This window comes from Vidua macroura, chromosome 2, assembly GCF_024509145.1.
Source record: "Vidua macroura isolate BioBank_ID:100142 chromosome 2, ASM2450914v1, whole genome shotgun sequence".
Taxonomy (NCBI): domain Eukaryota; kingdom Metazoa; phylum Chordata; class Aves; order Passeriformes; family Viduidae; genus Vidua; species Vidua macroura.
In genome coordinates this window covers 99,088,528-99,113,107 of record NC_071572.1, presented here as the reverse complement: position 1 = coordinate 99,113,107, position 24,580 = coordinate 99,088,528, and the positions used below count along the sequence as shown (strand labels likewise).

Sequence of the window (24,580 nt, the reverse complement as noted above, 5' to 3'; positions counted from 1 at the left end):
GCCGAGATGGAGGTTAGCGAGCTGCCGAAAGCCGCGGGGGGAAGGCAGGCTATAGTGCCGCCCGAGCCACTCGCAGCCTGCACTTGACTTGTGCCTCATGAAGGGTCCTTCCCTGGGAGCTCCGCGGACTCTGCCTCGGCTGGGAGACCCAGCGCATCCCTGCCAGCCGCTCCTCGAGCTTTCTGTCTTCAATGTTTTGGGTTCTTTTCCTAATCTGATGAACTTTTTAGAAAGGGAAAGGAAAGCAGGGGCCTCAGACCTGCAAACTGTTGTTCTCATTACTTAAGGGAAGATTTTTCAGAAGTACATAATGGGAGTCTGGGAGCTCTGTTCCCACTGACTTTCAAAATCTTCCCTTCACGTCTGTGAGCAAGTCCTCTTGAACTCGGTTGGACTGCTGGCAGACGAGCGCTAGCAGGCTCAGGGCCTAATGCTTTTCATGATTCCACTGCTCCCTGCTAGAGCTGCACTGACAAAATATAAGCAGAACAAGTCTTGAAAGGGAGAGGTAATTTCTCTCGCTCTCTCTCTTTTTTTTTTTTTTTTTTTTTTTTTTTTTTTTTTTTTTTAATCACCGCCACAGTACAAAAAACCAAGCTTTTGGGCTCAAAAACCTAGACCATCATGGCTACGAAAACTACTGCTGCTCAGAGAGTATGTAATTCTGGAGCTCCTTAAGGAAAAAAGTAGTGCGATGCAAGATGTAAGTAATCACATAGCTAATATTATGTATTTATGTTATTATAGTTTCCTCTGAATTGAAGTTTGGTGCTGCTAAAGATACTGATTCCTAATTTTTTAAAACCAGGTTCTCGGTGAAAATGAGCCAGATGATAAAACTTCGGATTGTAAAGCCATTCTATTAAAAAGGAGGAGATATAAATTATTTGCAGTATATTTACTTTTTTTTGCTCTTTTATTAAAATTACTCTGAGCAAAATTTTTGATAAGTATGTCTTTCAACTGAAAAGATTGATAGTACATATTTTCTAATTTTTTTCCTGAAGGTTATGTGCCTGTGAAGAGAAAACTTTGCAGTAGAAATAGCAGTGAAAACAGTAAAGAAAAATATAAAATTATGGTGTTGCTGATACCATTTCTCTGTACTTATATTATGTATAGTTTTGCCCTAAGACATTTCTAGTTATTGTTTTTCACCCATTTTTCCAACCTTAATATAAAAATAAGATGTAGAAAATAGTATGTCAATATTCTATGATTCACTGTTTCTGTGATGCATGGTATTCTTTAATACGAATAGGACACTACTTTCAGATATCATTCCTAAGATTTCATTAAGGTTTTTAATGAAAGTGAAATTTTTACATTCCCTAATATCTAGTACTTGCTCTCAGATTCCATTCTTAATGCACATAGGCCCCAGTTCTGCACAGTCTGAAATGTATATTATTATGTGTAAGCACACTGAGTAGCTCTCTTTATTATTATGCTCTTGTGTTTCAGACTTACAAAGCTAATAGTGACATTACACATTCATTATTCTCAGAATTACTTAGGACTGCATAAAGCTTAAACCTAATGTGATAGTCTTAGTTTACACCTTCTATCCATATCTCTTAAATAATGCACAATTACAATAATTTGTTGGTCAGAATGAGTAAATATTTAACTGAGAATTAGAACAAGTGAGACAGGCAATTGCTGTAGTGTAAAAATCCATGAAGAGGAGGTGGCTATTGCATTCTTTAGCTGTAGCATCTGGGAAAGGATCATCAGTGTGTTTCCTCAATGACTAGCCAAGCCAAAAAGTCACAGCAGGAACACAGCTGAGGACAGAAGGAAAAGAAAGGGATTTTGAGCCTCACCAAAAATAATGTAAATATTTTAGATCAAATTTCCATCCCAAACAAATTGGACTCATCAGAGTGGTGGATGTCTTATCTGCTGTGGAAGCAGATATGAGGTTAAGCTGCAGTTTCTATAATCAACTCCTATCTTCATGCAGTTCTCATTACAGCACTATCTGAACACCACCTCATAGTGCCTGTCCTGCATTACAGGTTCTTCTCCTCAGAGAGTGCCATTAAATTGTCAGAGAATCCTCATGCAGTAAGAAGTGACATGACCAGCATTTGTCATATTATCTGCTCTTTTGTTACCAAGGGAAGGAGCATGTGCAATTGAATGTTTTCGGTTTATTGTATCTGTCTTTTCTTCCATACACATTATGTCTTTATGTTAGTCAGGTAAGGTTGAAGTAATGTGTTTTGTTCTTCAAGCAAGGTGTAGTTAGATTTCTGATGGCCCTTAGTTCTTAGGCAGTTTAATTCATAAGACTTTCATCGACCCTGAGAAAGTTCTGTCTATAGAACTTTCAGCTTTTTTTCCCCACTTCTTGCATAGGTCCTCTTATAGGTCAGACAAGCGAAACTGTTGCTGACTGGATCTAGTCAAGAGACCTGGAAGGCACTTTAGGAATCCTGAGTTTATGCCCTGGAGAATCCTGAGCCCCTGAATTTGTAAATTAAAAGTCTAGAGAAAAGCAGTGTAAAGAAGGGCTTATAATAACCTACATTGCTAAGATGGCATCCCCCCGCCAGCTTCCTGTACTTGGAGTTTCCTATATGCAGCAGGCTTTGTGCTTGGATATACTGGATTGCTTAGATCCAGTTGAGAGGTGGCAAAACCAAAGCAAGGCACTTGTCTTGAAATGACACAGAAGCTCATAGCTAGGGATGGTTAGAAAGCTGGAGGCTGTCTTCTGGCTCAGGCATGCATTTACAAATTACCTTGCTATGTGTTTTTAAGATTTATTTTACAACTATGAGGATTAGAGGAATTTGTAGTAATGAAAACTGGCGTTGTGTCATTACTGTGTAACTTTTTAGTTAGATTATCTGGCTTGCCTGGGCTCTTGCACATTATTCTATTTCATCTGGAAAGTTCCTAGCTAAGTTAGACCAATTGGGGGGCACCAAGGTACACACACATGATTATAATAATTGCACACCTACATATTGTTTTGGTATTCAGTGTTTGTATTGTATATGGACATACAGCCAGTGGAAATTTGATTTTTTTCCTACTTATTTTTCTAATTTGAGCCCTGCCTTGCCCCTGATGATCATCCAGCCTTCTAGATCCTTGTTATAGGTTCATCTAAGCCTCCCTTCAGGCCTCCCCTGTAAATTTCGTATCACTTGAAGTTTAAAGTTTCAGTTTAATAACCTAGTAACTATAGTTGAGCATCCTCCTTCATGTGTGTTTTGCTTTCTGTTGTAGCCATTCAGTCTCTAATTTACCCTGACAAATACAGGATTTGGAATTCATTGCTTTTGCAATTTTAGTCTGCTTGCAATGATAGAGGTTGTAACCAGAAAGTACTACAGTGGACAGTATTTGCTATTGTACAATGAAAGCAGAGTTTTGAATTTGCCAGAATAAATCTGATCTAAGGATGCTTCTGTAGACTGTAAGGACTGCAAGAAGTATGTGCTGACTTAGGACATGCATATACTTTATTAGATGTCCTATGAACTTCCACATGAAAAATAAAACCAACCTTTTTTCTTTTACCTCCTGATTTTTCAATAGCAAACCTTCCATTTAGATTTTTTTAAGTCACTAAAATACTCAATATAGCATAAAGATTAGTGGTGTAGTCATCGAAAGGTTGGATTTCTATATTTTGTTAGCATCTTATAGTATTGACTCCAACATATCTATAGGCCTGACTCATAATAACAAATGTATCCCTGAGTATTTAATAAAGAATTTGGTATTAAACTTAGTTTCTGTGGTAAAGTTTTGCCTAAATGGTCTAACTGTAACTTCTAAACGTTTTATTATTTTTGTGGATTTAATGGTTATGAAAAGTTCTGCTTTGGTATCTGTGAAAACTGAAGCCCATTCTTTTATTCATGGATTAATTACAGCAGGAGAGTGGCCAAGTGGTCTTCTGCACAGCAGCCATGAACTTCAACCATGAACTGAAGAAGGCTCATCAAATGGTGAGAAAAGAGCGTGGTTGTCATGACTATTAAGTTAGGGATGCTCTATTATTTTTTCCTGTTTAGCACTGATTCTTTTATTTTATAAGTATTGAAGTTAGATTTTTGTCACGTAATTTCTGGGACCATAACTTAATTTTTCCTGCACACCCCATATTTCAGTGTTAATTTTTCAAGCTTTGCTTTATTCCTTGCTGTCCTTAACTTCAAAAGTAATTGTTAGTGGTACACTGAATTCATTAGTTAATTTTTTTATTGCTTTCTTTAGCCTTAGTCCTGTGCTTAACTCTGTTCACATGAATACTTTTATCTGTAGCACTACTTAGAAGAGTGAAGTTCAGGATATATGAAGCTGTTTGAAAGACTAAAGTTTAAATTTTACAGATGTGAATGCCTGCAACTAAATGAAATGCTACTGAGATGAATGCAGGAGTGGGGGATCTGAAAGTGTTTTTAGCTAGTATTAGTTTGTTTGCTCTTTTGCCGTACAATTTTTTTTTTTAAGACTGAAAGATGCAAGATGTTAATTTGCTTCTCTAATTTCCCAGTTTCTGGAAATTTTGAAGTCTGAACTTCACAGCATTTATAAAATTTTATCAGTGTTCATAATTCCCCTGGGAAGAAAAAAACATTATTTTGTTTAGCCATTTTGTGAAAAGGTGACTGAATATAGAGGAACTATTTCTCTTTTTATTTCACTGCCTTAATCAGGTCTTAATCCTAGTCATAAGAATCAATAAGTAATGATTTTTATATGTATGGATTTATTAAGCATAGATCTTAAAAATGAGGCGTTTCCTTTCTTTTAGAGATATAAATAAAGGATGTAATATTGGTAGCAGGGGCTTTATTGTGTAAGAATATAGTTGTTAAGTGTTGTTGTTGACTTCCTGATAATTTAGATAGGTGACAGTTTAAAATAATGATGCACAGGGTGATCCATAGCTCAGGTGATGGATTACAGTGACCAGAAGTTCAGAGAATGCTGAGAGATATCCCAGACCTTTTTGGTATCTCAACAAATGGCTCAATTTTTGTTTTCCTTTAGTAACTGTATTGTAGAGTAAGGAGTAAAAGGGACAGAACCCAGTTAGTGACTTACAATTTCTACAGTTTATTCTCTTGGAATATGGGATATTTGCCCTGTGTCAGCTGTTTACCATACTGGATTTGGAAGCACAAATGTGTTTAAATAGCCAAGAGAGATGCTGAGCCCTTTTATGCCAACATCTGAGCTATACCCTGTGTTAAGAATTACTTTAGTACTGTTATCAACTACTAAACTTACTTAACCTTTGCCAAGGTTCTTTACAATTTCATGTTTTAAAAACAAGGTTTAATACTTAAACCAGAAAGAAGCAGCAGTTTTCAGGCACAGTTCATTAAGATGTAACCCAGAGGTCATTTATTTTTAATACAGATTCAACAATCTGTTTCTTTGTTCTTTCTCAGCCATTTTTTCTTTAGTTTTCTTGTAGAGAGCTGATTCTTGAATTAATTTTGAGCATTTAACTATCTGCATTCTCTTCATCAAAGAGTTAATCTTGCACTTAAGTAAAAATACTTGTTTGAGTATGGGAGAGAAGAGCCTGAAACCACATTAGTCCCTTTGAATCTTGTATTTGCCTATCTGGTAACCAGTGGGCTGGATGCCAACCAACACCAAAGTATGAGTCTGACTGTTATTAGGGAAAGGAGCTGAGGCTCAGTTTTGAATATGTTTTTGATACTACAGACCTAGTGAACAATAACAATAGGATGTAAATTGATTTCCAAATTTAAGCACTTCTCTAGTTGCTTATCTGAGCAGAGTTTAGCTACTCCAAATGCTTAAAGTTAAATGGTTTTAAGGTTTTCTTAAGGCATTTTTTGAATTGATGTAATTCTTTCACTTCGACAGAAGAATAGGTAGGCCAATGTCAAACTGTTTTGAAAGGCTTGTTTTCCTTACCCTGCCTAGAATATAACTTTGTTTCTTTTGTTCCAGCCCCTTTTGGCTGAATCACTTTCACTTCCCTGACTCTTCTTATACCTATTGTGTCCTGCTAACCTTTCCTCTAATGTCCAGTTTTCTACTAACTTTTTCACACTGATTATTCTTTGTCTCTCTTCTTTTTTACAGGAGTTTTAGAGAGGTCATTATACTTTTCCAATTTATTTCCTTCCTTCATTCTGGAATCCAGCAATAAATAAACCCCTTTGAGTTCAAGTTTGCCTTTTAAGTGAGAAATACACAAGTTAAAAATGTAGTGCAATATCAATAGAAAGGGTAAACAGAGCATTGGGGATGCTATTTATAGAAAAGGAACTGGATTTTGCATATTATTAAAAACTATTCCCTAATTTGGGATATCGGAATCCAGGCAGTAAGATCAGGATTTTAAGGTGATGCTTTAAAAATCACTATGCTTAATCTAAAAAAAAAAAAAAACAAAAAAACCCAATCAACCCAACTGAAAAACCCACAAAAGTACAGGTATACTGAATAGACTGATTAGACTTTATGTAGCTGTTTTTTTGAGCTGTGTATCGTTGAACTTTTTTTAAGCCTTAGGAAAGACAGGATGGAGTTGGAAGAGAAGCAGGGATCTCCATGAAGGACAGTGAGTTATAGTCGTGGTAAGTTAAAAAAAAATACTTTATTTCTGTTCAATTTTCACCTTTATGAAGCAACCTGTATTCAGGGCCTTGTTCACCTTGCAAAATGAATCCAGCTTTATTGAAAGTGTCTACATTCTCTGGATTCATTTATGCTATCACTGCGTAACAATTGTGCTATGTTGTATCCGACTTTGTGGTGTAACTCCTGAATGAAAACAGTAAGTGACATAAAAATCATTATTTTCACAGTGATTATGCTACAGTGTTTTCATGCCTAGGTTCTGAGCAAAACAAGATATATTATAGGATCATGTTATCTCCTAATAACTTTCCAATCCACTGCTTAATTTCAGCTGCATTTGATATAGAGTTAGAGGTCACAAAGTCAAGTTTCTGCAATTTGAATGAAATTTAGCGGCTGTGTGTAGAGAAGGGACTCAAATTAGTGCCCCTGGGGTAGAAAAAGCTGCAGCATGGACTCAGAAATTTACTGTTCTGTTCAACCTGTTGCCTTGCAGGTCGGCATGCTTGGTTGGTCTGCCAGTCAACAAATGTAGCTCAGACCTGGCCACAGTGTGAGCTGCCTCCTGTTCTCCTAAACAGCAGAAGCTGAAATTTAGAGAAATCTGTTTAGAAGGGAATGGGAAAACAGCCAGGCTAGCTTCAGCACAAGTGTGTTGGTGGCACCTGTAAGCATGCAGGTAGGTAACTAGACTTCATTATTTCTGCTAGTCATGAAAAATCCTTGGTTCTGCCAGGGCCTTCTAATCTTCCAAAACGCTTGTGAATCATTCCATGATATGGTGTTTTCTATACCTGGATTAGAAAAATGTTTTTCTTGTCCATGCCAGAGAAGGGAACTGTTGAGACAGCTTCAGTATTTCATTTCTTTCGTTGCTTGTATGTTAGCTCTGAGCTATTTCTGAGGCTGTCAAAATTGTAAAACTGTGTTTTCAGCTCTCTTCAGAAACTGATGGTAATTTAGACTGCAGCTATGTGTCCCTGACCCATCCTACAACCTACTCTTTTGGAACAGTGCAGAAAATATGCATTGTATTCCAATTAACTTCCTTTGTGAAGAAAGATGTGGAGCTAGATACAGGGAGAGAAAACAATATTAGGATCTGGCTTCATCAAGTTACCACACTGCATTGCAACTTGGGAAATGCTAAATATGTAGCTGTGTGATTTTTGTCACCAAAATCATACTGAAAGGTCTTGTCTGCCCATTCATCTCAGTCAGTGAGAAATGGGCAGATTACAAGTGCCAGAGGTGCTGTGTCACTCACTGTTCAGGCTCAGGTAGGCACACTAACTTGGCATATGTACAATATTTTTAAATTTTCTGTGTTATGTTAGACAGGGGTCAAGAGACAACACCCTTTAAACAGAATTTAGTGCTGTAGCATATTACTTAAAACCAGTTGGATTTCTCAGAATAACAAGCCTAAAAGTCATCCATATGAAATGTAAAATTTGAAAGAAGCAACATGAGAAGAAACACTTTTAGTTCAGTATCATAAGGTAACTGTCTTGAAATTTTGTCAAATTTTGTTTGCCCAGTTGAAAACCATCAACCTGGCAGCAAGGAACAAAAGCTTGTCATACTCTTTTCCATTTTCTGGTAATTTTAATTTTTTTTTTTTTTCCCACAAAATCAAAGCCAAGTAGAGAACAATTAGTCATTACAAAAAAAAAAAACAAAAAAAAAAAAAAAACCAACCAAAAAAAAAAAAACCAAAAAAAAAAAAAAAACAAACAAACAAACAAGAAACACCCAACCTCAAACAAGCTGCATTCCATTTTATGAAAATTTTGGATTGTCAGATTCTCAAATCCTTTCATTTGGTCCCAGCTTTTTTGTTTATTTGTTTTTAAGTATTGTTGTTTCTGCAGAGTTATCTGTATTAAAGGAATAAAGAAATGGTTTTTTGCATGTTTCTATGATCTACTGGTTCTTAAAACCTTTATCACCAGTAGTCTTGCCTAGTGTCAAATTATTAAATATTAATTAATGGAACCTATGGCTAACCAGCTTTTAAATGGTTATAATATATAAAAATACTGTAATTGATAACATTTTCCTTTTAAAGACCAACATAGATGTGTTTTTAATAAGAAGAGTAAGGCCAAATAATGGATGTTAAGTTTTGTATGAACAGCAAAGTGGTGGTGTTTAACACTTTGTTGTGTGCTTCCTGTGTTTTAAATGGTGTTCACAAAGTCCTTAAACTTAGCAAAGTTTTTCATAAGGATTTTTTTGTTTTAAAAAGCTACCACTTTTTGGTCTAAAAATTACTAATTCTAAACTTCTTTTCATTATGTATTTTTGAAGACTTCAGTCATGGATGCTACTATATGTGGTCAGATACTTTCACAGTCATGTAGACCTCAAAAAATTCACAGGCCTATGCTGCATCCCTAAAATGGATGTTGTGGGACAGATTTTAAGAAGGTTGAAGCACTAAAAAGTGACTTGCACAATAGACCAAAGGAACTAGGATAATTAATTTTTAGAAAGTGATAATTAAAAAATTATATTTCAAGTAATATCAGTAAAAGCTTCCCTAATGTGCTGTCACTACATGTAAAATTCATAAGCAATTTTAAGCCAACATTCTTTAAAGAAGGAACTAAAAAATTCCTATTAAAAATATGCCACTTAAAGAGGTATGGAACTCCTTTATTATGTGCTAAATGCTGTAATAAAACAGGCTATCAGTAGGTTTTGCTGCATGTTACTAATTTTATTTTTTTTTAAATCTTGGTATTTTTGCAGGTGTGTGGAGGAACAGGTCCTGTTCTCGCTGTTGTTACTCCCACATAGGCAGACTCTGTAATTGATTATGTGTGGGTAGGGCCCTATTGAAATTCAGGAGATTCTGCAGTAGTGCGGGGTTCTTTTTGTGAAAGCTCAGTTGCAAGATCAGGACCCTACTGTGACTCCTTACTGTGCATTCTGTCACTGTCTCATTGATTGTACTGGAACCTGCCTATTGGGATAATGTAAGTCCCGCTTTTCCCCTGCTTGTATTTTAGATGTGAATTAATCATGAAACATTTCTAATTAGAAAATTAGTATAATTTACATGCATTCTTTTAATTATGTTTTTTTGGCAGTACCAAATACTATATTCCGCAAAACTTCTTAATGGCACTGAGGCTTTGTGGATAGTTGGTCACATGATGAGAAAATTCAGCTGTAAGTACATTAAAATGATTAACTTTTTCAATAGTTAGTCTTTACTGATGTTGGGAAGCTAATAGTGATAAAAATGTGAATCAAGAGGTTTGACTTCTGTCAAATTACTTCAGTTCTTTTTAGAAAATATATACAGTACACCCATTAAGGATTTTATTACTCTTAGGTAATTCACCATGGGACCCTGAAGTTCTTCCCTACTGCAATTAGGTAGGGAATTCAAAGCTGTTTGTTTTCTTTATTTTCAGAATGGTGTGTCTCTGACTTGCTCTGTGTTTTGATGGATAAACCTTTTGAAATTTATGGATCTATAAAAACTGTTTATGCCACTAATATTTGTATAGATATTGCAAACTGATTTACTAACGTAATTGTCTTGCTGGGTTGAATACTGAAATGTTAATAAATATACACTTATATTTGTGTCAGTGTACCTTGGTTAAATTAAACTGAGCTGGCATTGTGAGCGAATTTGATCATACATGCTGATTAGCTATAGTCTTAGGCAAGAACTACATATTACCTATATCATATGTCAGTGGATTCACCCAAAAATACCTATAAATATCTATGCTTGGGGTAAGGAGGAAGTTCTTTTCTTGTAGTTATGGGTACAGTCATTGCTTTGACTCCTGTTTTTATATACAAATGAGCAAAAACTACATGTAGGTGTTTTCCCTGTATAACAAAAGGGGCATTGTAAACTCTGTGCCCTTTTTTATGATGTTATATTTCCTTTCTGGTATTTAAATTCAAGGATGTTTTCAGCTGTCTCTTAATACAAAAAAAAAAACAAAAAAAAACAAAAAAAAAACCAAAAACACAAAAAAAAGACAACTGGAAATGTTACTGAATTTGTGGATAATTACCAAGAGGCTGGTAAAGGTCTGGAGGAATTGTGTGTAAGGACAATTAGAGATGCTTTTTTATGAAGCAAGGACACAGATAAAAATTGATGAGTAAAGGTTAAGGAGCACAGGATTATTTTTATTGCTTGGCACAAGAGCAGTATGAAATTAAAGTAATTTGAAGAAAGAGCAAGACCAAAAGAGAAATCAGACTCAGATCAGAAGTAGACTAGAGAGTCCAGTCAAAAAAAAAAAAAAAAAACAACCAAAAAACAAACAAACAAAAAACCACCAAAACAAAAAAACAACCAAAAAAAACAACAAACAAAAACCCCCAAAACATGGGGTAATATGGGTTTGAAAAATGTACCAGAGAGGAGAACTAAATGGATAGCTACTGGTATTTTTCATTGCACCGAATGTATGATAGATTTAAGTTTAAAATTTTCAGGAAACACTTTTCTTGAAGTTTTTTGTTTTCTTCTGCTGGAGAGGAGTAGAAGAACTTTGAAGTGTTAAAGAAGACTCAGTGACTACTTGTGAATTACAGTATGAATTGGGGATTCAAGATGATGGTTACAACTAAGAAGAGAAGACAATGGGTTGCTATATAAAATTAGTGCCAAGCAGAAGCCATCATTTCTTGTTCAAACACAAAACTTAATGATTTTGAAATGTATCACCTTCAGCAGTGCTCAAACCACAATTTTATTATGTTAATTATGGGATGGATATTTTCAGAGTTCTCATTTAAAAACCTGAACTCTTTTGAGATTTTGCAATATAAAATGAAATTGAAAATTTTCAATATGAAATGAAATCATGATTTCATTTCAGAAACTGAAATGTTTCAGAACACGGAATGTTTCATTTTACGTAAAAAAATCCTGATCAGCATATTTTCTTTTAAAAATTTTTAGACCTAAATGTTTGCCATTTTCACCTTTTAATCATATTGGCCATATATATTTTTTACTTGCAGTACGTTGAGTGAAAGAAAAAAAAACAGAATGAGATTAGATGATTGCAAAAAAAAAACCCTAAACTCTAGATCAGAATGCCTCAGAACAGATCTAATTTCAGAGGACGAAAGGAAGGAAAGTGACATGCCAGTGAGTTGGGTATGAGGAATCCTCTGCATGTTTCATCTCTGTCTGATTTTTTCTCTCATCACCACTGAGAGGCAGATCACCTGGGTGTGACTGCTTCCCCTTCCTGTGAAACTTCCCAGTACTTTGAGGGAGATAATGTTGGGGCATAGCTCTGTTCTGCCTGCAGCAGTGCTGCTACATATGTTTAGAAGAGGAAGAACTCTGTAACCAGCTCTTCAATACTCACTGCTGCTTAGCCCTGTTGTTGAGTACCTGATCTGATGATCTCTATCATTTAACTCATGCTGTGATGTTATAAATGACTGAAACCAGGACCAAAGCAAGAAAATAGATTTCAAGAGAAGGAGATGATGTTTTGGAATGTAGGGAGTGGGCATTTGCTGCACAGCTACACTTTGTCAACTCTTGAGAATCCTCAAGAGTTGAAATGCCAAACTACAGCAACATAATAAGTTTCCTTCTGTGCACTGAGAAGGAAGAGCAAAGAAATGTGCCTGAACATTCAGCATGTTAACTGTAAGTCTTTGAGATCTCTTTCTCTACTGCTGTTTGCACTCTGCTTGTATGGTGACTGTCCTGAATGTAGCATGTCTTTATTTGTGTCGAATGAGGCACTCCTCACATTGTAACATCAGGAACATTGTTTTTCTTCAACCCTTGAAAGTCAAAACATGGTAGCATAGATAACTGTAACAAGTTCATAATAAATGTGACACGGAAGAATTTTCTCATTTCACAGTATTTATAGGAAAAACAATGTTTCATGTGTTTCAAATACCTCTTCTTTTCCAATCCTAAACAGATTTAATGCATGAAAATTTTCTTCAGCCATGTTCTCAGTTCCTTATTTGCAGTTATAACTGTTGGTCTTTTGTTAGTAGGGTTTTTTGTATTTAGGTTGATGCCCTCACAAAATTTCTCTGGATCCTTTATGAATGACACCATCATGCTGTTCTTTGTTTTGTCATAAAATCTAGTGTAAACCTGCATTTTAGGAATCTTCTTCCAATCCTTAAAGGATGGTCATTCTTCTCTGTCAGCAGGTTTTTCATGGATCAAGTCTTTATTAGAAAATCTTTTACTTTGCCTTGACAAAATGCAGTCTTGCCTTGCTCATTTGCTATCAAAGTGCTGTTCTACTGTTAATACCATTTTCCAAACCTACTCCTTTGCTATTTTCAATTTCCTGCTTCATTTTAAAGCCATAAAGATAAGCTATCTGTCTTTATTTTCAAGGGTCATCAGGACTACTTCTACCTGATACCTCTTCTTCAGTATCAAGAGGTTGACTCTGGTTTTGATCAACATATGATGCCAACTTTCATCATTCAGTCATTAAATTTTCAGACCACACTGAATATTTTCTCCTCAGCTGCCTCTCATGTATTGGTTGATTTCTTCATAAACAGAAGTGTTCACTATCTTCCCTCTAATTTTTTTCTTGAAAGTTTTATGCACTGTGAAGCTTTGAGCAATCCAGCTAGACAACAGTTAGATTGCAGGTGTATTAATGCCAATGCCTATCACAGTAGTACATGTCATTGCATTTGGACTCTGCCGTAATCCCTCTGTTGTCTCTTTATGTAAAATTTAAGCATATCTGCATTTTGCTGTGTATTTATTCATGGCCCGGTGTAATACGAAGTGGCCCAAGTGAGGCCTTCCAAGATTTATGGTAGTACAGATAAATAAGAATGAATATACACTGGATGCTGCAGCGTAACTGTTGGATTTTGTTGTGCCTAATGCCACATCATAATTTAATGCAGAAAGAAGGTGCTCTAACCAGAGGCCTCACAAAAGGAAAAGAAGTGAGTTGCAGTTGGAAAAATGCTAGCCCAAGAGGCCTTCTCAGCTGTCAAACTCAAGTCTGTAGCTACTGCCATTGTGTCCTGAAAGCATTCTCCTCTCCTCTCCTCTCCTCTCCTCTCCTCTCCTCTCCTCTCCTCTCCTCTCCTCTCCTCTCCTCTCCTCTCCTCAGATTCTCCCTTCTCATATAAGGAAGTAAATGCAAATATCACAAAGGTCTGCAGTGTATGCAGAAGGTTTTCTTATACTTTCGTAGCAAACTTCATGTATTTCTTTCCTGACACAGCAACTCTTGGTACAGAAATCTTGAATAACCATAATTGTGCCATTCATCAGTCCTTTTTTCAAATGCCATTTGATCTCTGTTGGAAAGGAACCTACAGTAGTTTTTATTTGGTATCTTGGCATGTTCCTATCTCATAATGCAGTGCTTCCATTGTGCTTCAAAAGTAATGAGTCTTCAGAAAAGCGGTAAGGATTAATTAATTGGGAATCTCCCAGGTGTGTCACCCTCTTTCTGTAAGTGGGTCTGCATGTAACTCTTTCTTTTAAAGGCACCCTGAAATGTCAGTGTTTAGATTGTACAGAGCTGATGGAATGTTGAGTGCCTGGCTGATTACAGAGATGGTAGATTGGACTGTGCAGACAAATGGTGCAGTATGTACCAAAGAAAATAATAGTCCAATAGTCTAACTTCAAAAGAATAAACCACAAAATGTACTTCTGTGTGGTTCTATGGCTGAGTAGGAGAACTTTAGTAAGAGCTCTGGGCTAGTTGGTGAGTTGGAGGCAATTGCTGTGAAATACTGTGGGAGCCTGGAGAGTCTGTACAACCCAAAAGCTTGATCATAGCAACAGTTTTTGGTTATATATGTATAGACTGGATAAACTTAATGTTAAGCCTCATTAGGCCATCATGCACAGGCTGTGTATTTAGATATCATTGAGCACTAATTTTTGAGCAAACAAGATAGGGAATCCAGAAGGAGAAAGATAGCCCTTGATTTAGTCTAGATCAACATACAACAAATGACTGGAAGAACCATTCAGTAGTGAGATATCATACTCAAGTTTGTTGTACTTGTAGGAGAAAAAAAGATTAAAATAAAAATTTTTAAAATTCCAGTCTTGTTTAAAAAAAGAATTGTATAGTAATGAAGACACAGTTTAAATAAATATTAAAAATACACGGGGGCTTTGTTTTCTAGTTCTAACATGATTAAATAAGACTTTTCCAACACAATTCAGCAGTAATAGAAGCTACAAGAAATAAATACCGTTTTTTTAAAAAATAAAATCCAAGCAAGCAAAGCAGAAAAGAGCACAATTCTGGCAAGTGTAGACCTAGTATGAGGCAGAACAAAAAGATTTTGAAATGCAATAGGCTAAAATTCTAAAAGCCAAACCCCATCTTTTTCCAGTGTAAATTTTGCTAGAAGAGAGGTGATATTAAAAGATAGTTGTGGTTAAGGAGAAAGACAAAGCCATTACAGAAAGAAATTGAACTCATTGCACTGGCAAGGTTTATGACAGGATGATTAGGGACATCCTCAAATAAGAGTTGTTTTTATAGGGAATAGTTAGATTTGATATCTCAATAAAAGGTTTTTTATCAAATTGATTGAATATACATTAATAAATTGCCCAATAAATGCTGTTCATTCAGTAGTCCTAGAAAAATTCAGAAATTAAATTGGTGAGCAAACCATGAACTGTGTTGTGTAATCTGGTACTTAAATTAGCCTTGATAATAGAGGAAAGGAAAGTAACAAATGTGACCCTAGTTTTAAAAAGGGTCTTAAGGATGGTCGTGGACTAATGGACAAAAAATCAGGCTACCATGACAGACAAAATGCCAGTGATTGTGATAAAGCATACTGTTTATAGGAACATGGATAGGTATAATAGAAACTATCATGGCTTTTGTACAAATAGTTTTGTTTGGAGCTTTGCTAATTATTTGAAAGAGTCATTTCCAGATGCACAGGAAAAAGTGAGCCAAAAGTTTTTAAAAAGTTCTGTAACTGAAGACTGTTAACAAAATGAAGTAGGGAGTCAAAATTCTTTGTGGATTAGTAAAAGGTTAGAAGATAAGGGACAGTATAGAGACCAGTGGGCAGTTTTACGCTGCCCTCTCACAGAGGTTTGTACTGGCACCTTTGTTGGTCCACCTGTTCCTAAACAGTCTGGAAAAGTGCAATTGTAAATATTGCAGATGATAAAAGGAAAATATTCACAGTTGGAGGCAGACCTAATGTTGACCCTGAAGAGCTGCAGAAGGATCTCACAGCAGGACCTGTGGTGATCCAGGAGCCGTGGCTGTCACAGTGGTCAGATATCACTGACCCCTCTGTTCAGCTGAATCCATCATCAGAGAGAGGCAGTGGCTGTTGGATTACAGCAGCCATCAGCCCATAAACCATGAGCCCAGCAGGCTGTGACCAGTCGTGCCACTCAGGAAGGAAGGGACTTCTAGCTGTTCTTTTTAACAGCAGGGGCTGCAAAATGAAGAGAAGATTCTTTCTCCCTGTTTTCTGAGTTTCATAACCCAAATGAGTTTAAAGTACGTGTTTTGAACTTGGAGTTCCTGTGTGCTACAAGGTTGGAATATCATTGTTAAAGTGATAGGTAAGGTCTTGCTGCTGTGAGAAGCCAGGGCTCTCAAGCCACCTTACTGGTGTTTGGATGGATATTTAGCAGCTTCTGTTAATTTCTTAAAATAATTCTGGATCTGTAAATAAGTTTGTTGTCCTCATTGATGGATGATAAATTTTTAAATATGAATCAAGTATATACTGTTCTCATTTTCTTAAATTTGTAGATTTTTTTTATTTTTCCTTTTTCTAGCAGTAGCAATATTATGGATGTGCAGATCAGTTTTACTTCTACTGTTCACAAACCTGTGGGCAATGGCAAATGCCAGTTTGCTGCTACTGCAGAAGCTCAGAGCAGTCACAGGCCCTAAAATTACACCCAGGGGAAGTCAGATAAAGAAGCAGAAATATTTCATGCAGCAACCAGAAGGTCTGGAGCGAGGGATGGAGTAGAAGACATCATTGTACCTTTGCAACAGCTGGAATGGTTTCCAAGCTGTTGTCTGCAAATTCCTAGTGGACTCCAAGGCTATGGTGAATTGAACATCTGTTTGGCTAAACCATAACTGTGCTTTAAATAGTGTTTCCAATTAAAAGTTTGATCAGATGGGTGTGTGGTGGCTTTTGAAAATTGCTGAGGGCTGATAATGATCTGTTGCTCAAAACAAAGTGGGAACCAATGTTCTGGAGTGTATGAAAAAATAGAGAGCACTCCCTACCTTCTCATTTTAGGTACGTTGCGTGTCTCTCCACAAGAAGCAACAGCAACAGGTGCCCAGAAAGGAGCCAGGAAAAGTACTCTGGCAGCATTAACCCTTCTGTCCCCATCATGTCTTCCCCAGTAACAGATGTATGGGGTTCTGAATCATCATATTGTCTTTGAGTATCCCTGAAATTCTTCACTAGTCCTACTTTTCATATATATTCCCAACTAGCAGATTTCGTTTTCTGGTAAGTAAGTATGATTTTTCAAGTCTTGGGTCTTCATTTGACAAAAATAAACTTGTCAACTCCTCTACACTACACTATACATCCTTCTTTGATTTCTCATTGCCAGAAAAACAGATTTTAGAATTTTCCATTCTGTCATTATTAACGGGCATAAACTTTCTTTACAAGTATTAGCATGTCTTATTACCTATTTGTTACTTCTTCAAAATCACAGTTGTATTTGACCAACTTCTTTTATTTCCCTGAATGATAATTTTACATTGTAAAAAGCTTCTTTGTCCTCATATCATGTCTCTTATTACTTTTTTCTTACTACTGAAATTTTTCCAGCATCATAAAATATATTATCAGTGCTTTTAGTTGCCCTTGACATAGTTTACTTCCCATTTTCCCGAGTACCATATAAGCACATCCATAAGTAATTTGCAAAGATGTTAGCTTTTCCAACAATCTTCTGTGCATATTTTTGTCAGGAATTGTGGTGGTGTCAAGTTTGAGGTACACTAAACAATAAGCTGTATTCAAGTGGTATAAATTTGTTTATCTTAAAAAAATATTGTCTGATCTAAAATCACTGTAATGTATTGTATGAAATTTAAACAAAATGCTAGAAACAAATACTGACAATAGTTTTCTTAAAAGGATAAAGCAAGTTGACAGGTGCTCTGTTTAACCTTTTTATGTTCTATTTTTCTTACTCATGTCTTTTGATACAAATCTGGAAATAAGGGGGGTTGTGCTTGTTTTTATATTATCTTGCTAAATACCTGTTGCTAGCTTACATGATTCTGATGTTGTCTTTGCTCAGGCTTGAGCTACAAGCTGAATATGAGATTGAGGGGAATCTTTGCCTTGTATCAGAAAGCAACTTGTGAAGAAGGAGAGAGTGACTTCTGCTGTACTGTGGGGAAAGGTGGTTTCCTGAGTTTACCTGTGAGTGACAGGAGAGAGGGATTTATGAGTCCAGGCAAGGCATATGGGTATAGAAGTAGTGACGGGGTGTATTGTTAGGTCTGAGGATAAGTGCATAAGAATGAAGAATTCGGAATAGGTATCAGAGAAGGGGTTTCAGTAAGAGTTGGAAAGATCACAGTTGGATAAATACACTGAGGTCAGTTGAAAGTCACTTTACTAGAGAACATGGCTACAGATCTCTATCTGAGTCTAGCTCACACCATACTTTTCCTAGCTACACCCTTACCTGTCTTCTGGAACCTCAGCTTCTTCTCCAGTTTCTGCACATGACCTTTATAAGTGGAAAACCTACTTCCCTGCTTACTCCAGGAGCAATTACATGCAAAGGTACAAATGATCCTATAAATCTTTTACATCTAAAGCTTGTCTTGTGTCCCATTATACTTTCTTCAGCCTCCTATCTGTGGAGTTCTGCACTGCAGATGCAGATGGACAAATGAATCACAGAATAGAATCATTTAGATTAGAAAAGGCCCTTAAGATTGTCAAATTAACTATAAACCTAACAGCAAAATTCCACCACTAAATTGTGTCCCTAAGTGCTGTGTCCACATGTCTTTTAAATGCCCTGGACAACCTGCTCTAGTGCTTAACAACCCTCTCAGTGAAGAAATGTTTCCTAATATCCAATCTAAACCTTCTCTGGAACAACTTGAGGCCATTTCCACTTATCCTGTTACTGGTTACTATCTGGGAGAAGAGACTGACCCCCACCTGGCTCCACCCACCCCTTTCAGGCAGTTGTAGGGAGTGATACGGTCCCCCCTAAGCCTCCTTTTCTCCAGGCTGAACAACTTCAGCTCCCTCAGCTGCTCCTTACAGGACTTGAGATCCAGACCTTCCCCAGCTCCACTGCCCTTCTCTGATGCCCCAGCTCCATGTCCTTGTAGCGAGGAGCCCCAGACTGAACACAGTACTGGCAGCATGGCCTCACCAGTGAATACAAAATGATTCAAATGAGATGCTGTGGAAAGCTGGCTGCACAATGGTAATGCTTCTCCTTTACAATGTACAGTTGGCATCTTCTCCAAGTGGGACATGTCCCATCATTCGAAATCTGCTGAGTGTAGATGAATTCATTTATTCCTTTTTCCCTTTCCTATGTAACTCATAAGAACGTGATGGATTTTTCCACATGATGAGTTATGACTTTTAGATAATGTTTGTCTTACTAAACAGAAGGAAAAAAGTCTTGGATTTCTAAAGCATGGTCTTTTTGATTTCTAAAGCATGGTCTTTTTCTGTGATCTATGATCTTCCTAACAATAAATTAATCCAGTGGATTATTACACCTACTGGTGTTAAATTGAAGCTTATAGACAGAGGGATTGCTTTTCATAATTATTATTTTGCTGATCCCCAAAAAGTTATTTATGAAGACTAAAGAGTCTGCAGAAAGACTGAAAGCAATGTCATAGGGCATCCCCTTAAATGAATTTTTTGTTTTTAAATGCAGTAGTTTGTTTTGTTGTTTTGGTTTTTTTTTGTTTTTTTTTTTTTTTTTGGCACTGATCTTTTCATAAGTCTTCAGCTTTAATTTAACAGTTTTCCTTCTCAATATTGATTATGATTGCACACTTATGTCTATGACTAAACTTAGCTAACAAGATAGATGATTTCTGCTCAAGTTTAGAACTCAGTAATTAATAATCCTGTCAGCACATGACTATACAAATAGATTATGTACCAAGATCAATAATAGTAAAATAAAGCATACTTTTGGGGTGGGGGGTGTTGGATTGGTTTAGTGTTTTTTCTAAGAGGGTACGTTATTTTAAAAGGAAACTAATTTTGTGTTTCTCTCTTGGTCAGATTTCTATACTGGATATAGAGATAATTCTTTTAGTTAGTCAACATTGGTCCCTAAAAATTGGCTTTACTTTTATTGTTTGTCATATGTCATTTTATCTTTAAAGACTGCCGGAGTTCATGATTCCTGAGAAGTAACACCTTGAAGTTCTGGCACTATCTTCTACAAAGTAACTTACACTGAGCTGGCTTCCTGTTACTGTGTCAATGAAACATCAAATGTTGATACTATGTGTGAAACAACATTTGATATTATGGCTATTAAGCTACTTGAAAAAAATCTATACGAATGGATTTTATGTATACAAGACCTGGCATTTAAAAATGTATGTCATGGATGCAGGTAATAAATGTTTATTAATCGTTACAGGACAGAACAACATTTATGTACAAGATGTTAGTCTTAGCTCTTGCTATTTTTATCTCCTAAATATCTTATAATAAGATGGTTATAAATATTTAAAGTTATGAATCTTTTAATTTGTTGAAGCACAGTGTGCATCATTTAGAATGGCACTAAAGGAGAGAAGTGGACATTCCCTTCTCATAACAGCTAAACATGAAAAGAAGGTATCAGAGATAATGGTATCATTCAAATTTATAGAAATTTTTCTGTTTTGCTGTATAAGCATAGCTCTTTACAGAATGATGATTTCATCCTAAGGTTGCAGTTATCTAAATAGATTCATTGCTGAACTTTATTCTAGTGTTTTTATATCTTTGCTGGAAGTAAGAGAACACTAACACTTAAAATTTAAGTTATTGATCTTCAGCCATGCTACAACTTTCAGGACTTGGTATTTAACCCCAGGATTGGATCCATAGCTCTTTTAAATTCTGGAATTCGAGAAACTGTGCAGGTGAGTAGGAAAAAGCATAGAAAGAAACTGAAATGGGGAGAAGGAAATTATTCTCCTTTACAGAAGAAAAGATGAAAAAAAACTTAATGAGCATAGGAGAAATAATAGGGTGAAAGAGAGGAGTCAGGTGAGTGTTTCCAGTAATATTTTTTGTATAGTGTTCAGATATGTTATGCTTTATGCTTACATGGAAAACAGAATGAGACTTCAGCTTTCTAACTGCTGTTCTGAGCTGTACTTTACTCTCTGTACATTTTTATTTTAGCACAGTGACTTCTAAGGAAGGATTTAAATTGACATTCAGGGCCAACCTGAATCACAAAATTCATTATCCTGCTGAAATGATGACTACCCCAATGTTTGTCTTCCCAAGTTAGTCTTAAAACCCTACTATTAGACATTAAAAAAATCAAAACCATTTTTAAAATATATGTTTCTGTTAATTCTAGTCACTAGCATTTGGGAAAAGGCACAAGCAGGCAGGCAGTAACAGTAAAGACTGTCAGAATTTCTATGTGAAACCTAATTGTAATAGTACTGAAATTGAAAATAAAACCTGCTAATTAGCTGTTACTCAGCAGGATTAGGCAAAGTCAATCAATTCATAACCAAATGTAGCTGTAGAACAATGGATTACTTACATTGGCACTCATTACAGGTTAGACATCAGTGTGGATTTCATCCATAAGCTGTAATAAAATAAAATAAGTTAAGAAACTGAAAAAAAAAGTTTAATTCAGTAATTTTTTCATGGATGTGCTTAGTTCTGCATGATTCCCATAAGTATATATAGTATTATAGCAAGAGTATATTTTTAGGGAAATCCTATACTTTTTAAACTAATCAATTAACAAATATTCATACAGTGACTATAACTGGTCTTCATGAATTACCATGCAAAAGACCCATTTAACTACAGAGATAAGGATCTCCCATTTTTGTACATTCACACAGTGGTGCGCATAAAACATTTTAACTGTTCACCTGAGCAACACTTCAATGTAACTGAGCCCTGAGCTGATGGATGGCAGAATAACATCCCCTCTAAAAGAGGACAGAGAGTGAAAATGGGTGGGGCAGGGAGAGATCTTATGGTGCCAGTTCACAATTAATTTTGGAATGGTAACATCTACTTTTTGGAATGTAGTGTATTAATTTCTGCTGATAGAGATAGGTCAGCATAAGAACTATGCTATAAATTACTGTGTGATAGGGTTCCCATTCCTATGCCATGTCTATGTCACTGTGCAGCAGTTTTTAAGGGCACCCAGTAAAGATATGAATACAGAAAAATTAACATAACTGTACTCTTCATTCTAAAAAGAAAATGAAATTAAATGCAGATAAAATTTTTAGAAGTTCTAAATAAGAGACTTTTTGGTCTATTTTATGGTTAAACCCTTGCCGTTATGTTGTTTTGCATTGATGTTACACTATTTAATGTTGCATGATTTTAGAGTGGTTTAGATCATGTAAATCCCATTTCAAGTATATTTAGATTTTAAAGATGTCTTTTTAATTGCATTGTAACTGGCAACTCTGTGTTGTCCTCATGTAATAGGCAGTATCAAGATGACTGTATTCTGAAATAGTTAATAGTGGAAGACCACTCCAATCCCAGCACTTTGTCTCTCAGACTTTCTGTATTGACAAGGAAGTACCAACAGTGAGCTGTCCATTTGGTGTCTTCCAGCCCCCAGATCACTGCCCAGGAGGAAAGCTCACTTTCCCATTCCCTTCTCTGATTATTTATGCTTTGGTACTGCTGCTCTGTAAGCACACAGTCTTGGCTTTGCATCTGGGCTGGCAAGTGGTGAAGGTGGTATGAAGAGATTATTTCCATTTCCACAAACCAGTTCCACACTGAAGTTTCCTGCACAGACTGCTCTGTATACCAACTTTAAAACCAGCCCTTCCCCATGACTCTTTTATTTAATTATAGTTAGTTTAAAATAACCATTATGTCTCCATGACCATGACATTGGACTTCAGCACTTTTTCACAGCAGTATTTACTGTATTTAGTAACAAGTTACTGTAATATCAGCTGTGCCATTTTAAGAATCAGTTAAATGTGATCTTTAATTAATTGTGTCTTAAAGTTTGGAATAGAGAATTCCAGTGATATTAAGCTTAAATTTATATTTGCAGCAGATGAACTTAAAGCCCAGTAATATATAATTAGTTCTAACAGAAAAGCAAACTTCCTTTTATTTGTGTCAAACTTCATTTTTGTGCTCAGTGTAGTGCACACAAGTACTGTTCAGTAGTAAAAAAATATTATGCAGCACAAACCTATTACATGTTCTGTGCAGATGAAAGTCATTAGTAAATTTTCCTTGTTCAGATTAAAGGAAGTTGAAAATATGCTGAATCACTTATTATTTTAATCCAGATGTTGTTATCCATAAATATTAATCTTGAAGATAAAATGCTAGTTTAATAAATACTAGTGAACTTCACAAAATTAATTACATTTTAAATATGTGATTCAGAGTCTAAGATTCAGATCTTAGGATGGGATGAATCGCCCTCTGGAGGTGCCCATTTTAGTTTGCTGACTTCACAGGAATCCTGCTCTTAAGTGACTAGTTCAAACTAAAAGTTAAGTGACTGGCCTATCACCTTCATTGAGAAATAACTGAGCATTTCATACCACAGTAGATCTTGTCATTAGACCTCTCTAAGAATGGCTGCCTTATTCCTCACCTTTTCTGTCAGTGTTCTTGTACTGTTTCTAATATGAATAAACACGAGTGTTACTGCTGCTATTTCCTGCATATTGTTTTTTCCTGTCCTTTTCAATCTTGTTATATTTCCCCGTTTCTTTTTCTTTTTTGTTCCTGACTCTCTACAGCTGCCATCTTTTCTGAAGTTTTTCACTTGCTACCTCTCTGACAATCTTACTTTCCATGTTGAAAGTATTATCCTAACTTCTGATGTGGAAGATTGCTGGCCCTTTCTTTGATGCTGATACCAGTATTTTCTTGACTGATAGTATTGTAATGAAGACATAGAAAAACAAGACTATGGTACTCATGAATTTTTTTATGGTTTGCATAGTCAAAAAATATTGTTCTTCTGCCTTCATATAAAATGTGTTGGTTTCCCAATGTAACTGTAACTTAAAGATGTTTGTAGAAATGTAAAATTAAATGTGAATAGTATAAAATCCATATTAAAGACATAAAAGTTTAATAAAATACAGCATTAGTCTTTATTTTAACAACTGAGTCCTTCATGGCTCATTTGCAAAATGTGGGGTAGACTTGCAAAGTTGTATACTGGTAAAGTCTGACTTACTAAAAAATGAAATTTCTTTTTCTGTTCAGTAATTATTAAAAGGTCCACTTATTTTCTTTCTCCCTCTGGTAATATTTTCTTGTTATACCTGTTAAAGATCTCTCCTTCTTTTGAGTTCTGTCTTCTCCCCTTTTTTGTTCCTTTTGTTAACCTAAGTTTGTGGTTCTTTTCTACCCTGGTCTCTCCTAACTCATTTGGTCCAATACTGATTCCTTTTTTCTCATGTTTGCATCCATTTGCCTAGAATATTGCCTTGAGCATGATCATACATACCCAAGAATATATTAACTTCTAAATGCTGGATGGATCTGCTATTTTAGGACTTCCAGTAAAGCAGAGAAAAAACTTAACAATTCATAACACCCTTTTAGGGTTTTTTATTATACATATGCCTTCAGAGGATCAAAGGACCTTGCTTCCTACATCATTGGAATAGTAAATATAGACAGAGATAAAAATTCCTGTAAAAATAAATACTTATGGTACTTGTTCAATATAGGAATGCTAACTTAAAAAGAGCATGAATGAAACCATGCTGTGTTCATA

The 24,580-nt window shown here is 35.8% G+C and overlaps 2 long non-coding RNA genes across 12 annotated transcripts in view; one reads left to right on the top strand and one right to left on the bottom strand.

Annotated features, from left to right (window-relative positions):
- LOC128803347 (uncharacterized) overlaps window positions 1-24,580 on the top strand; it is an 85,675-nt gene that overhangs the window by 915 nt on the left and 60,180 nt on the right. For 5 of the 9 annotated variants that reach the window (XR_008435690.1, XR_008435689.1, XR_008435693.1 and 2 more), the window contains exons 2-10: window positions 584-703; window positions 3,897-3,971; window positions 6,520-6,590; window positions 7,091-7,273; window positions 9,352-9,578; window positions 9,693-9,774; window positions 9,941-9,984; window positions 19,980-20,215; window positions 20,664-20,732. This is a non-coding gene — a long non-coding RNA (uncharacterized LOC128803347). The remainder of the gene's footprint in view (window positions 1-583; window positions 704-3,896; window positions 3,972-6,519; window positions 6,591-7,090; window positions 7,274-9,351; window positions 9,579-9,692; window positions 9,775-9,940; window positions 9,985-19,979; window positions 20,216-20,663; window positions 20,733-24,580) is intronic. The other 4 variants (XR_008435697.1, XR_008435694.1, XR_008435691.1 and 1 more) reach the window with 4 other exon arrangements.
- LOC128803348 (uncharacterized) overlaps window positions 1-24,580 on the bottom strand; it is a 78,816-nt gene that overhangs the window by 29,443 nt on the left and 24,793 nt on the right. For all 3 annotated transcript variants that reach the window (XR_008435698.1, XR_008435699.1, XR_008435700.1), the window contains exon 2: window positions 21,374-21,421. This is a non-coding gene — a long non-coding RNA (uncharacterized LOC128803348). The remainder of the gene's footprint in view (window positions 1-21,373; window positions 21,422-24,580) is intronic.